The sequence below is a fragment of the Myxocyprinus asiaticus genome, chromosome 21 (genome assembly GCF_019703515.2).
Source record: "Myxocyprinus asiaticus isolate MX2 ecotype Aquarium Trade chromosome 21, UBuf_Myxa_2, whole genome shotgun sequence".
Taxonomy (NCBI): Eukaryota; Metazoa; Chordata; class Actinopteri; order Cypriniformes; family Catostomidae; genus Myxocyprinus; species Myxocyprinus asiaticus.
Window position 1 is genome coordinate 29,237,781 of NC_059364.1, and position 16,580 is coordinate 29,254,360.

General features: G+C 39.0%; 1 protein-coding gene across 3 annotated transcripts in view; it reads right to left on the reverse strand.

Annotated features, from left to right (window-relative positions):
- LOC127412240 (protein phosphatase 1B-like) overlaps positions 1-16,580 on the reverse strand; it is a 49,475-nt gene that overhangs the window by 14,673 nt on the left and 18,222 nt on the right. Inside the window, exon 1 of one of the 3 annotated variants that reach the window (XM_051648460.1) lies at positions 5,752-5,867. The exons of the other annotated variants lie outside the window; for them this stretch is intronic. The gene's annotated coding sequence lies outside the window, so the exon portion shown is untranslated. Of the gene's footprint in view, positions 1-5,751; positions 5,868-16,580 lie in introns of those variants that run through there. 3 annotated transcript variants of the gene reach the window in all.

The following is a 16,580-nucleotide window of genomic DNA, read 5'->3' on the forward strand; positions in this document are numbered from 1 at the left end:
AAAATCTTACAGATATCCGCATTTGAAGCGACTCCAAGCACTCCGGTGCACACCATTCTGCGCCCAGAATGCTGGTAAGCGGTATTGTGCCCTATGTTGGAGCGTCTCTTATTTTAAATCCTATTTATTTGTTGTGTGGTGTATTTTTCTGTTTTCCTATTCTAGGGCTGTGCTTAGCATCCATATATCCCTAAGGGTGCTTTCACACTTGGTTCAATTGCTTGGACTGAACCAGAGTTCATTTCCTCCCCCTCACCCCAAAGGTCTCTGTACACATCATATTATTTGGGTCAGAACCATGGTCCGATTTTGTCATCAACATGAGTGCAAGCAGCTGTTACCACTGTAACTATGTAACAACTCAAAAACACATCAGCTTTACTGTGTTATCGAAGTATTCAACTCTTTGGATTTACCACAAAACTGTACATGTACAGAACAACACATGTTTGTCTGCCATGGATGCATTGAATGTGCAATGATGTGATGAATGTTAGCATTTGTCTGCCTTGAGCTTGAATGTTTTGCAAGAGATGTGAAGATTGTGAGCTGCTCTCAGAAGGGGATTTATTTGGACACAAGCAAGTATGAGAAATACTTTATACCATTATACTGGTGATCGCGAGCCTGCAAAGACGTGAATTATACGTTATCAACGGCATTTCACTTCCACAATTCGGTACGATTGCATTCATATCAGCAGCGAACTGTACTGAATTTCACATGAACCATACCTCAGACCACCTGATCAAGCGGACTTTGGAAAAAACCTTTTCATCACACAAACGAACCAAACTTTGACATCATTTGAACCAGGGTGTGCACCAAAAGTGCTAGTGTGAAAGCACCCAAAGAAACTCATCCACGAACACGTTCAATTGTGATATAACATGATTTTTTTGGCCTCAGTGCTGAAAGTTTGCAAATAATCATAAAACCGGTTAAGAGACTTTTCTCAGATGATAATCTAGGCTAATAGTCAAAAACCGTGGCATCATCCAGAATGCTGTCATGCACCTCAAATAATATTGAGATTCAATGCAAAGGAGACAAATAGAGGATCTTTTTACAGGGTTGAGTAAAAGTGACCCTATTTACTCATGGCGCATGTGACCTCAGTAACACAGGTTTAATCCAACAGTGCCTGCAGAGTTCTGGAACCTAGAGCTTGCAGTCAGCCTACAGTGAAAGGAGGTCAGACATGCTGCCAGATCACATGACAGTTCTTTTTGTCCACAGTTTAGTATATGAATGAATAAAAATTCTAGGTCCATTTTAAATGAAACAGGAAAATGTATCACACCATGATGGTGAAAATTTGACTACAGTTTTGCAAAGCAACCAAAATGCTTTAAGCATTCAAGTCAAATCTAATAAAATGAACTTCACAATTATGCAAGTACTGTATGTAATGGTCAACAGACTGACCCTATGAATGCTGATAGATTACAAACCTCATTCAGAAGAGCTGTAAGCTGCTTTGGCTAACATGCCCCAATAAGAACATTACAATCACCCAAGAATAGATTGTGCAGAGTTGTATAATGGACTTTTTACCAGTGGCTTTATGGGAAACAATGTAACAAACCATAACTAAATTTAGACTCATCTAGACCAAGTACAAACCAGATATAAGGAGTATTAAATCAGTTACAGTAGATCAATACAAAGAAGATTAATGCTGCCTCATTTCTCTTGGCCAGTGGCATTTTCTATGCTTCTAACACAAAGGCAGAATGTAGAAAAGTTAGTGAGACCAAAAAGTCTGCCCTTCATGGTTGTGTATACACTAGAGAAAGCTCTGACAAGCGGTCAACAGATAAAAATGCACAAGTTCTATTCTGGGGTGTTTTTACCTTAAAGTGAACAAAATTAAAGGAGCCTAAAGGGATTTTTTTTTTTTTTTTGTAATGAAATATGGGAATGGACTTCATATTTAAGGAAGTGTTTACAGGATTTCACTAAAATAATGTTGATGAAGAATGATTCTATTTACTGTATTTCACTGTTCAGTCATGCATTTTAAAATAGCACTGTAGATCCAAGGAGCTTATTACATGTGGTGTTTACATGCTGCAAAAGGATCTACATGACACATAGAGGGACCCTAGTTTTGTACCATGAATACCCCGCTATTGCTCAGTAAGCTGCAATCCAGTCATGGGTATGCTATGATGTCACTGAACAGCATGTCTGAGCTTGCCACACCTCACGCCTACTGCTCTATAAATAAACCCAGAGAGGATTGCATACAACCCCCCATCCATTTAACAAGATCCACAGCCTTCAGCGGAGTCCACCTCTCAGTTTTCATCAATGGGAAGTTACATTTCCTCAGACCTCTAAAGCAACCAAAGCCAGGGCCATATTTATCATGAGCACCCACATGTAACTGTAATATATCCATAAAATATATTTATTTTAATGTTATCTGTACAGCTGTAATGTATACACCATTGCTTAAATTCTACTTCCTTGCCCACTCTTATATAAATGCTATAATTTCGCTGGGAACAGTTTCAAGCACCTGTGCCTTGACTCCACGCTTTGATCATGCGCTCTGTTTAGCATCACAGTAAAATAAAAAAGCCCAGATAATTACTCATTGCCTATGAATGTGTGTGGATGCAGGGGGCACACTATGCCAAAGCACTAAAACAACAAATAAAACATCCAGTAGAGACAGGAAGTGTGCTAGACCTTTGAAGAGTGTTTCAATGTTGGGACCTAACAAAAGAAAAAAACATTAGAATTTATAGAGCCTGGTCCTCATCGACTTCCTATTTCAGACCACCTGTAACATTGACTTTCATCCAACAACACCCACATCCCCCTCACCATTATGAATCATGACATCTTCACTCTATACAGAAAAAAAAAAAAAAAAAAAAAGAGACCTGGTTTCCAATTAATTTTAATTTTAAAAAGGATAGTTCAGCCAAAACTGAAAATTATGTCTTTATTTCCTCACTCTCTTGGGTAATTCTCATGTCCTGGTCATTTTTAACCCAAAATCAATACAAAATATGTTGCATAAGAAAATAAAGCATATATTCACCTCCATTAAGATTCTGGCCTTTATCTTTATTTGACATTATCTTCAGGACACTTAAGCACATTTTACCCTCAATTCAGATTACTGTAATACATCCAGAAATTACACTTTTACTATTCCCATTGTTTTCAATGATTCTTGTTACAGTGTATTACAGTAAAAAGGGACTGTTTTACAATAATTTAAAAAAAAATTAAAATCAGCGAATATGAAAGGCAGTGCCAATCGAGAAATACTATGTTGTATAAACACTAAATAATCCTAAATCCACAACGTTCAGCCACAACATTAAAACCACCTTCCTAATATTGTGTAGGTCCCCTTCATGCTGCCAAAACTGCGCCAACCCGCATCTCAGAATAGCATTCTGAGATGCTATTCTTCTCATCACAATTACAGAGTGGTTATCTGAGTTACCGTAGACTTTGTCAGTTCGAACCAGTCTGGCCATTCTCTGTTGACCTCTCTCATCAACAAGGCATTTTCATCCACAGAACTGCCGCTCACTGGATGTTTTTTGTTTTGTTTTTGGCACCATTTGGAGTAAATTCTAGAGACTGCTGTGTGTGAAAATCCCAGGAGATCAACAGTTACAGAAATACTCAAACCAGCCCGTCCAGGGGGGGACCAGAATGATGGTGGAGCATTTGAAGCAGCAGGGAACTTCACACTGCTCCAGTGATCTACTGAAGATCATCTGTACTGTCATTTGCTTTCGGCTGCATATTCAATAAAAATCATGCTTTCCCATGATCAGTAAAAGAAAGCTGTTACAACCACTCAATGATAATTGAAAGATATAATATAAATATATAATGCTAGCGTGCTAACACTGGCCATAGTAGGGATCCGTTACCCTCATTTATTGTATTTTATGATGGAATGTGTGAAAATAGTCTACGTAAGATCATGAACAAGTTTTATTAAAGAAAAAACATTTATTGCTGCTGCAGAGATTGGTGTTGGGTGATATACATTTACATGCCTTACATGAATGTTACTATGGCAGACAGATAGGAGGATAAGTCAATGGACAAAAGAATAGTAATTAGAGGCACAACAAGAAATATGAGTCAGTAGATCTGGGAAAGAAAATAGATTCAGTTACAAATCGCGATTCTTGAGCCAAACGATTTAAAAATAGTCTCTGATGAAAACAAGATTTTTTATTTGTATTTGTGCAGAGTTCCACATTGACAGGTTTTCTCATTGAGAAGTTTTGTCTCTTTAATTCTTTATGTTTAGTCCTTTAATGCACCGCTGCTACCTTTTACCAACAAATTATATATTACAGAGTGAAAACAATTGTAATTTCAGACACAACTGTTAGACATTATACAGTTCTTTGAGAAAAATGACTTTTTTTTTATCTTTTAATATAGTTTTTATATCAAAACATCAAATCGCAATACTTACAGAACCGCAATATCGCAATACAAATTGAATCGGCTAGTCTGTGGCAATTCCCAGCCCATGAGTCAGTGTATGGAAGTGAACAAGAATGATTCATTCACTTAAAAGATTTGTTCAAAAAGACAGATTTGTTCATGAACAAAACATCACTACTGCACACAGTGTAGAAAGCACAAAGCTGACTGGGGCTCGTAAGCGTTACGTTGAATCAAGAATATTAATGGGCCATGTGAAGTTTCACTGAAATTTTCACGTGAATGCATATAAGTAGGGGAAAACATTAAAAGCTGTCAAATTAATACTCGATTGATATTCATCCAATTGAAGCTAAAAATGCACATTTGAATGCTAAAATGAGCATTTGAATTTTGGATGTAAGCCAAGCACTGATGATGATTCTCATATTCTTGGGCTAAAACAGAAACAGTGCAACAAATTAAACAGAAAGCGGGTGTTTCAAGACATGTTTTAAAAGGTTTAATTTTCTTCTAAATTGAATTGAAAAAGATGAAAAATCCCCAGAGGTGAAGGTCTTTGGCGGTTGTGTCTTGACTATGCCTTGCTCTCTTATCAGTTTCTCATTACATAAGCATCAATTACATACATACAACTATAATTAATAAAAAACACTGTAGTACCACCGGTATAATGAAGCTCGAGTCTGTGGTAGTACTATGGCACTATATTGATTTGTTTCACCCTCGTGTGTAAATTATGGCCACATAGCGTGTTAACAGATTAGCGTCATGAATACAGAATGTAAACATGACAGATAACACATTATATACTGCATATAGGCTAGGCCTACATTACTTTAAATCATTATCACGTGGTTAAAACAGAATATTTTACTGATCTCATGTGAATTCTGATAAAATGAGGCACGTAGTCACTGATAACATGTTTTAATGTCACATTAGTTAATGATGCATTAGTTAATGTTTTACATGTGGTCTTGGGCGTCTCATTTTTAAATGCTCTTCTAAACGGCTCCCCCAGTGGTGTGCTGGTGACTGAATGTTTGCAAACAGCATACCGCTGCTCGACTTCTTTCTAGCTCTGAATGCAGACATTGCTCCAGTGGTGTGTTACTAAGAGTCTGTTGCAGTCCAAGCTGTCATCCAGAGCACATTTTCATTTCAAACGCCTCTTATCAAGCAAGCACTAGTCTAAAACATGACAACAGTCCAACACTAACTCCAGGAATTCTATTAATATCCTGCATTACCAGCACTGTTCACTAACCTGGCGAGTCATTTTATGACCATAAAAATTAAACTTACCTGAGCTACTGTTGGCCTGCATTCAACAGTTACACATCAAGACTACACAGATTGCTCGTACAAGATTTCCACATTCCAATGAAATGGAGAGGAGTTCAACATGCTCCTGAAATCTATGGCACTGAAATGATGTAACCGTTGGACCACTGTGAAATGTTCCCGTTTCCATGCCTACAGTGCCTGGAGTGGCAGCTAAGAGTGGTTTCTATGGTAACAGAGAGCTTCAACAGGGCACTTTAGTACATCTTTCCTGTGACCAGTCTCTTGGAATTGCAAGTGCTGCAAGATAGCTGACAAACAAAACTAACACTGCAACCAAATTCCATTGATTAAATGTAAACAAAAGGAGCAGCTGAAGTGCAGTGTGAAAGCAATGCAATGTGTGAAAATGCATTGCTGAGATCCATGCACACCAAGTGCTCCTTACGTGAACTCTTAAAAGGCCAGTATATCAAAATGTCAGATCCCCTAAACTAGGCAGTGAGTTGTGATCTAACTGCTGCACTGGCCTTGCTTATTGAGCCCAAATGAGACACAAACATCCTTATGTCAATACACGGGAGCAGCTGTATTATTGGTTGATTCACAGGCAGGCAAAGTCAGTGCAGTAAAGAGTTGTTGCATTTCAAGCACTGACAAAATCTATTATCTAATAGCAACAGACCTGAACTGACCCTTTCATGTACTCAAAGTATCCATGATCCTGTGGACAAAACTACATTTTGGGGTGGGAGGAGTGCTATTGTCCAGAATACAGAACAATCTACTAAGCATTTTTTCAATACCTAAGGGGTCATTCACACTGAACACATTTTTGCGTGTTGCACCCTGTCAATTTAAAAGAACTTTAAAGAGCACCTATTATGGTTTTTCAAATAGTACCTTTCATGTAGTGTGTTATATAGCTCTTTATGAACGTAAAAAAAGTCTGCAAAGTTTCAAAAATCAAAGTGCACGAAATATGGAGTTATTGACACCCAAATGAAAGAACCGATTCTGAACACCTGAAACGAGTCGTTAGTAATTCCAGACTTACTTCCTGTACTAACCTACGTAATATGGTAACAAAAAACCCACCTCTGGTCTGTTTACATGTACAGCCAGTGCACGCTGTTAGCCTCTGCTAACCGACTAACTCACGTTATTTTCAAACTACATATAAACTTACCACTGAGAAACGTCCTGTTCTCGTCGCGATGCACCATTGTCGGACTCGTGCTCAAATTGGTAAGGTAAAACAGACGTTTTTTTCAGATGGAGCTGAAACTCAGATATGGTAGTGGGCGTTTCCTTTCCAACACGCACTAAGCATTAGACCAATCACAACAGACTGGGACATCTGACCAATCAGAGCAGAGTAAGCTCTCTAAAAGGAGGAGTTTAGAATGAATTCTTTAGAACGAGTCGTTTTTGACACTGGGGAAAAAAAAGGTAATGCTGCAATTTAAATTATGAGCAAATTAGTGTTTTTTGACCTTGGATGCATGTAAATTCATTGTATGAGACCTTTAAAACAAAATTAGGCACGTTTAAAAACCATAATAGGTGCACTTTAACACGTAAAATTGCATCTTGAGGCACCTGCATTCGTGACGTACATCTAGCATTTTTTAGTGCAAGGTATTTGTTACATTTCTCATCTTCACTAAAGCTCATCTACACTAGCAGACTCAAAACAACTCGTTTTGGCCAAGGGTGTCACACATACAGACTGTTTTGCTGAAATCTTGCTCTCTTCAGTCAGAGGTATGACACACTTGCCGATTCAAAATAGTGGAGGGGTGACACATATAATGACTCACCGCAACTATCTCTCTCTGATCCCTGTCCCCTGGAGCTTGCCAAAATAACAACATGAGTAAAATTGCAATTGCAATAGTGATTTGGGGCATTTTCAGACCTGCAACTTGCTTGATTGTTCCAAAACAGGGGCTAAAACAGTTCCAATGTTGCATTTTCTTCATGGTTCAGTTGGCTTTCACAAGGTTATATTTTAAAATGCACCAAAACTGTAAATGTCTGTCAAGTTTATTTTTCAGTCATTTTTCTCATTATTTACTCAATTACTCAAGATGGCGCCGAGTATGACTGCTGCATTGCGAGCTCCAACACAACATGGTAGTGTTTTGTTTGTTTTATTTACAATTCTTATGTTTTTTGTCTTGGATGTTGTCTGCCTTATTGTCTATGACAGACAAACACTTTTGGACATTGGTTCAGCAATTACACACTGTAAACCGGACTTCAAATTCCTCAATGCCGACCCGCTGTTTACAAACACGTAAGCGGAGCCCTTTGTCTGGGCAGCCCGGACGCGGAAACGCAGGAGGGAAAGGGGAAACAGAGCCGGCGTTCTCATCAGAGTAAGACGCCGCGCAAATCGACCCTGCTACCCAGTATTCTACTGACAAATGTTCAGTCTCTGTATAACAAGCTCTGTGAGCTGAAAGCAAGGATCTCTTTCCAACGAGAGACGAGGGACTGCTGCATTATCTGCCTTACGGAAACTTGGATGTCTGCGGAGATTCCAGACTCAGCCATTGAACCCGCGGGGTTCTCCGTGCACTGAGCGGACAGAGCGAAAGACCTCTCAGGTAAAAGCAGAGGTGGTGTTGTATGTTTTATGATCAACAAATCCTGGTGTGATCAAAGGAACGTGCATTCTATCAAGTCTTTCTGCTCTCCTGATCTGGAATTTCTCTTTTATGGGATTATAAGCAAACAGGAAACCGCGCACCCCGAGGCCGCGTTCATTGTGACCGGGGACTTTAATAAAGCCAGTTTCAAATCAGTCACACCAAAATACCACCAACACATTAGTTTCAACACACGAGGGGACCGGGATTTGGACCATTGCTACTCTCCCTTCCGGGATGACTACAAATCCCACCCCCGCCCACCATTTGGCAAATCGGACCACTCTTCCAATCTGCTTCTGCCCGCTTACAGGCAGAAACTGAAACAGGAAGCACCCACCCTAAGAACGATCCAGTGCTGGTCGGACCAATCAGAATCTACGCTACAAGACTGTTTTGATCACACGGACTGGGAGATGTTCCGGTCCGCCTCTGATGACGACATCGAGCTTTACGCTGATAGCGTAATGTGTTTCATCAGAAAGTGCGTAGAGGATGTCGTTCTGACCAGAACAATACGGATCTATCCGAACCAGAAGCCATGGCTTAATAGCGATGTTCGCGCGGCACTTAATGTACGGACCACTGCTTTTAATTCCGGGAACACGGAGGAGCATAAGTTATGCCCTCAGAACAGCAAAACGCCAGTACAGGAACAAGATTGAAGGACAGTTTAACACCAACTCTAGAAGCATGTGGCAGGGAATTAACATCATCACGGACTTTAAAGGGAATAAAAACTCCACCATGAACACCGCTGCCTCTCTCCCGGATGAGCCAAATACTTTTTATGCTCGTTTTGAGGGAAATAACACCACCCTCGTGGAGAGAGCTCTTGCGGCCGAAGCTACAGAGGTTAGTTCACTCTCCGTCTCTGTAGCGGATGTAACCCGATCCTTCCGACCGGTGAATATCCGCAAAGCCATGGATCCAGACGGCATTCTGGGCCGCGTCGGAGCGTGCGCGAACCAGCTGGCTGGTGTTTTTACAGACATTTTCAACCTTTCCCTCTCTTTGTCTGTAGTCCCCCACATGCTTTAAAACGTCCACCATTGTGCCTGTTCCAAAGCAATCAAAAATCACTTGCTTAAATGACTGGCATCCTGTTGCTCTGACCCCCATCATCAGCAAATGCTTTGAGAGACTAATCAGAGATTACATCTGCTCTGTGCTGCCTCTCTCTCTTGACCCATTGCAGTTTGCTTACCGCAACAACCGCTCCACTGATGATGCCATTGCATCTACAATACACACTGCTCTCTCCCACCTGGAAAAAAAAGAACACTTATGTGAGAATGTTGTTTGTAGACTACAGCTCAGCATTCAACACCATAGTGCCCTCCACGCTTGATGAGAAACTCCGGGCTCTGGGCTTAAACCGCTCGCTGTGCAGCTGGATCCTGGACTTCCTGTCAAGCAGACGCCAGGTGGTTAGAATAGGCAGCAACATCTCATCACTGACCCTCAACACTGGAGCCCCACAGGGCTATGTTCTCAGCTCACTCTTGTGTTCCTTGTACACACATGACTGTGGCAACACATAGCTCCAATGCCATCAAGTTTGCTGATGACAAGACAGTGGTTGGTCTGATCACTGACAATGATGAAACAGCCTACAGAGAGGAGGTGCACACTCCGACACGCTGGTGTCAGGAGCACAACCTCTCCCTCAACGTCAGTAAGACAAAGGAGCTTGTGGTGGACTTCAGAAGAAAAGACAGAGAACAGTGTCCCATCACCATCAATGGAGCACCAGTGGAGAGAGTCAGCAGCTTCAAGTTCCTGGGTGTCCACATCACTGAGAAACTCACATGGTCCATCCACACTGAAGTTGTTGTGTTGAAGGCTCATCAGCGCCTCTTCTTCCTGAGACGGCTGAGGAAGTTTGGAATGAACCGCCACATCCTCACATGGTTCTACACCTGCACTGTAGAGAGCATCCTGACTGGCTGCATCTCCGCCTGGTACGGCAATAGCACAGCCCACAACCGCAAAGCACTGCAAAGGGTGGTGCGAACTGCCAGACACATCATCGGAGGTGAGCTTCCCTCCCTCCAGGACATATATAACAGGCGGTGTGTGAAAAAAGCTCAGAGGATCATCAGAGACTCCAGCCACCCGAGCCATGGGCTGTTCTCACTGCTACCATCAGGCAGGCGGTATCGCAGCATCAGGACCCGCACAAGCCGACTTCATGATAGCTTCTTCCCCCAAGCAATCAGACTTTTGAACTCTTGATCTCCCACGATCAAATACATTAGCACTGCACTTTATTACTCTTACTCTTATATCTTACACCGGACTGTCATAAATTATATTCTCTCTTAACAACTTACTATCAACCGACAGCCTGAATGTCAATACAGTACAATACAACCTACTGTACATTCTATATATACTTATATACTTTTTTTATTGAATAATGTGTATCTATATTGTGTGTATTATATACTGTACAGTTGTGTGTAATAATGTGTATATTAGACTTTAAATTGTGTTGTGTAAATTTGATGTTTATTGTAAATTGGTATATGTCTTTATCACTGTCACGACTGCTATGTTGATCGGAACTGCACCCAAGAATTTCACACACCATTACACTTGTGTATATGGCTGTGTGAAAATAAGTGATTTGATTTTGATTTGCTGCTTCTGCATTATTTCTGCATAATGACAGGATCACTATGGATTTTAATCAGGGTTTGTGATGATATGCAGCCGAGTGTGATAAAAAACAAGTTCCAATCAGCTTATCATCTTATCAGTTCTTCTCAGTGACAGAATTATTTTTTCAAACAAAATGTGTTTTTTCAGGGCTTTAAGTCATTAACTCAGCAGGGAGTCCCAACAGTCAAGTGACTAACACCTCCTGTTGAGAGGTGCTAATGGACACTCATACTGTGTTTCAATCAGCTTCCTAGCTCCCTATGTCGTGAATCAGTATTTCGTGAACACGAATTCAGGTACTGGTAAGGGTACTGATCCACTGAACATTGGGACACTTATGACTTAATCACCTGCGACACGTTAACGAGCTTGAGCATTGAAGCGCAGCTGTTATTAATCAGCACCATCGCTGTATAACTGACAATCTCGTTCATTTTCCTTGAAGATCTTCAAACGTACAGTGTTATAATAACAGATAAATGGCATAAAGAAATAAAAATATATAGGAGTGTATTTTAAACCTTTTAACAACTCAAATATTTTTGCAGAATATAAAGTTTCACTTTCATGGTAATTATGAATGAAGACATTACAAACAACATCGCTTGGACTTCATAGTTTTACACTTGTGCTCGTCATCTAACAACTTGAGAGACTTCAGAAGACATGACGACGTTTCCGGTAAGGGAACATAGTGAACAACAATGCTCCCTGGTTTTTACGGTGCATTGTGGGATTTTTTTAGGGAGCAAACGTTTCAGTGCACTGGAACGATTTTGCAAATGAGACTGCGAATGGCTGACTCACTGCCCTGACTACTGAACTAGGGAACTGATTGAGACGAACCCTCTGTCTCCCTCTGCCTGGCCGGTGATTATGTTAATAAAGCTAACACCTGAAAATCATTAGAAAAATCAGCTAGTGTAGAGCCAGCTTAACACATATAGTGTTGAAATGGCAAACTAGTATTCGGTTAATAAAGCCACTTCAATGAAAGTTTTGCAAAGTATTATCAGCAATTAAACAATGTGTTACTATAAATGTATTCATATGCTTAATTTATTAACTGTTTCCTAACAATTTTGATCAAGTTAATAACCAACATGTTTTTGTTTTTTTTATTAATCATGCCTATTACGGCATTTCTAGTTCATTAAAATAACAGGCTGTCATCTGTTTCCTATTAGTATCTTGTCTGACTTGTAATTGGCCTATATCAAACAAACATAAACCTTAAATTGTTCACAGACTGTAAATGGGAGTCCAAGCTTAACGAGGAAGACTTGAGTTTGAAGGTTATAAGGTTGAGGAGGCAGCTCAGTTTCATACTGCCTTTGTTGCATCACATCACTGTCTTCATTCACACTGACCAGGTCCCATGTCTTCATGAAAGCCTACAGGACTGCAAAACCTTAACCTGTAACTTGTAGAGTGGAAGTCAGATCAGCCTACATGTGCATTTGAATCAAAGACAAAGCAAAACGTAAATCAATATTTTTGGTTTAAGGTCATGTTGGATATGGATTCAAGAAGTGTAACATGAATTTTAATGCAATCTTTTCATCATTAATCAAAGAGATTGCAAACATCAGTAGGTCTCCAAAAGGTTCAGAGGGATTCAAGACAGTTGGAATAACAAGCTCAACTAACTCAATTTGTTAATCCACTCATAAGAGGCATGCAGTACTTGATTAGCTACGGAGCAAAGGATTTTAAGATATTAAGAGGACTTGCAACAATGGTACACCAAGACAGCCCATTTGATCCAAAGAAAACTACAATCAAACCTTAGCAACACTCTAAAGGCTGTTACACACGGAACACGCCAAGCACAGGTGTCTAGTTCATTTTCAACGAGAGGCACGCGTAAGCGGAAAATCACAGGCGGTTTTGCTAGTGGCGCTCAAGCAGTGCTCGTACACCCAAAATCCTGCCTCTTTCAAGTGCTTGTGATATAGCTGATGATTATTTGCAAGGCACAAATTATTATTCTTGGCAGCTCTATGTATGAAACTGTCTCCATTTCCAGCTAACAAAAAATTTGGATTTCTTCCCTAATAGATTCATAAACTGTTTTGACACTCACCTTTCCTATTATCAGTGGTCATGCGCTCCGCAAATGTATCAGTTATTTTAAGTCCTCACATAAATGCATGTTCAAGATGCCAGTAGAAAATAAGGTAGAAGAAAAATTATAATAGACTTAGACTGATACAGTCATAGATTGATGTTAAATTACATAGGTTATTGTTAATACAAAGCCCTACCCATAAATATTTCTTGATAAAACCATCAGCTTTTAGTAGGCAAATATCCAAAATCCTATAGAAAAACTTTAATGCTGAGGCAAACATGAAAGGAATCTTACTTGGTACTTAATAATACATTTTTGCTCATCAGTCAAAGTTGTATTCTACTGTGCAGGAGGACCATAGGCCTTTTTTTTATCAGCGTAAATCTCGCAATTTTTCTTATGTTATAAATGTTTTAAATATTGAGTGTAAATTTATAACATTATGTTTTGTGTTATATTACCCTGGAATTCGTTTTTAAAAAAACAAATTACCATAGCTGCGTGGGTCTTTCTATTACAGCTGCTGAGAGAGTGACAGTAAATTAATCCACTGCTCTCTATTTCTTCTTCTGGAAAGTCATTCAAATGTAACTGGATTTTTTCTTTTGGTCTTGGACCAAATGGGTAAGTGAAAATAATATTTGTTGTGGTCTCTAATTCACTACCATTCACTGGTGTCGAAGTTTACCCTGCAAACGTTTACTTCTGCATTCCAAAACCTGGGGCGTGAAAAAGGTCTATTGCACACTTAATTTCAGAATGGACAATATCAATCAATCAATTAATTAATTGAAAGTTGATTAAATGTGTAAACAGCAGCTTGAAAGGCTGTATGCCTAATTTACTTCATCTTTCCACTCAAACCTAGCAATATATGAAATTAAGTGAGACATATAGTGTCTTCAGGTTTCTATATTGAGGCTGTGAATTTTTGATGACTGCAGCTCTAGAAGCTTGACAGTATGGTGTAATTATTAAAGGAATATTCCGGTTTCGACATCATTTGTTGCTTAATGTTGATTACCACACAAAATATTAAATAAAAAATAAAAACTTTTCTTTAAAAAAACAAAAAGCAAAAATCGAGGTTAGAGTAAGGCACTTACAATGGAAATGAATGGGGCCAATTGTTGGAGGGTATAAAAGGCAGAAATGTGAAACTTATAATTTAACAAAAACACTTACTAGGGCTGTCAATAGAGCTGAGAAGCTGTTTGAATTTTTCACTGAAAAATTACCAAAATTCTAATTATAGGAATATTCAATTATCGAATTTTAAAAAACATTATTTCAGATATGGGAAAAATCTTCAAGACTCTGATTTTTAAATCAACGCTGTCTCCCAAGTCCACAAGAAGTGTAACAAATCAATGTAAACCAACCAGCACCGTGTTGTAGTGATTATTGCAAAGAATACATCTGGCTGTATGTGTGTAAAATGATAAAGTAATTTTAAAGTTATTAAAAAGATTTAGCCAGATCATATTCCCAAATATAAGGCTAAGTAAAAAAAAAAAAAAAAAAGTAAAACTACAAACACCTCAATAGACGGATATATGTTAATGTTGCACAGTAGCCAATACCTGTGCCATAATACTACCACGTACTGTTTTTTTTTTTCATTAGAGTTGTATATACGTACCTAATGCTTTTACAGCAAGTTGCAAGTTAAGACAAAACCGGCAAAGACCTCTGGCTCTGGGGGCCGTTCACTCCGAACATGCCCTTTTTCTATGCAAGCATGCGCTAGCTAGAGGGACGCCTTTGACCGTAGTAGGAATGAAATGATTAATCGATGTTATCAACAACTTTGACAATAAAAAAAAAAAGTCAACAAAAATGTATTTGTGGTATAGTCATTTGATCTCATTTAATGTAACATGAGATCATATAAAACTCTAATGATGACGCACGAGAACGTTGCAGAGGAACACTGCAGCTGATAGAGGTGGGCAGAATGGAAGACACAGCTCATAGTCCAGACACACTCCAAACTTTCCAAACAGCTTAAGGTGATGTAGATCTCCAAGTATGAGGGAATTATACAAAACACACTTCTCAAATTACATGTTCACAATAGGTGCAAATGGTTTAAGAAAGGTTTACTACAACTACAACAGACATTCCTTAAAATATCCACTGGTGACAATTAGAGCCTGACCGAAATGGGATTTTTGAGACCGATACAATACCACTTTTAAAGAGGGAATGAAAACAGACCTTTTCTATGTAGATTTTTCACAGATTTTGCACCGATATGACTATGCAAAGGTACTCAGAAGGCTGCTTTCTTAAATATTTTTATCAAAGAATATTTGACATTATTATTATACATTGTCAACAAATTCTAGAAATGAACACTGAGAAAATAAAGAATAAATAAAAATACAATAAATAGCTTAATAAACATCAGTACTGTTTAGTATCAGTCAAACACTGACAATTAAAATAAAGAATAAATAAAAATAAAATAAATAGCCAAATAAACATCAGTACTGTTTAGTATCAGTCAAATGCTGACCATTAAAATAAATAAATAAAAATAAAATAAACAGCTAAATAAACATCAGTACTGTTTAGTATCAGTCAAACACTGACAATTAAAATAAAGAATAAATAAAAATAAAATAAATAGCCAAATAAACATCAGTACTGTTTAGTATCAGTCAAATGCTGACTATATTAATACTGCCGAGTCAAGATAAACAGCGGCAGCGGTGTTACACCGTATTCTGCTATGCAAGTTCAGGGTAAACTTTCAAAGGTGGAAAACCAGACTTTTAAATATTATATTTTGTACATGCAACGACTGGAATTGTTCGGTTGAAGGGGGTACCAAACTCTGAATCCTGAACAAAACAGTTTGGTGAATACATGTTTACTCAGTAGCTTCCACTCAGCTGACAACAATGGAAGTAGCTACGGGATTAGCTAGTTAGCTATAAGCTTGTTGTCACGGAGAGTAAAAGACGGACCAGCATTGCGTCTCGCCAACTAGATAATAATATAGCGTGAAATCAACACTCAACAGACACAATCCACCATGCACCGTTGTATGCTGAGCTGCAAAAAGATGCTCTGATGTTTACCTTTCAACCATTACATTGTGACTTAGTGCCCATTTACGCCACAACTAGGCTAAGTTGTAATGTACGTATAGCTGGTGCAACCGGCCCCTGATGTTTATTTAGCTATTTATTTTATTTGTATTTAATCTTTATTTAAATGGTCAGCCATTGACTGATTCTAAACAGAACTGGAACTGCCTGTTTCTAGCCTCACTGAAGAGTTCAAATGCACCAAAGTGAGGCTGGACATGACCCTGACTGAGTCTCAAGATGCTATGATACAAGCTGCAGCTCCCAAACTGGCAACTGGAAGGAAGTGGACCCCGTCTGAGGCCATACAGCAAGCAAAATCTGCTCTCAGGCATAGAGACATTGTAGGACAGG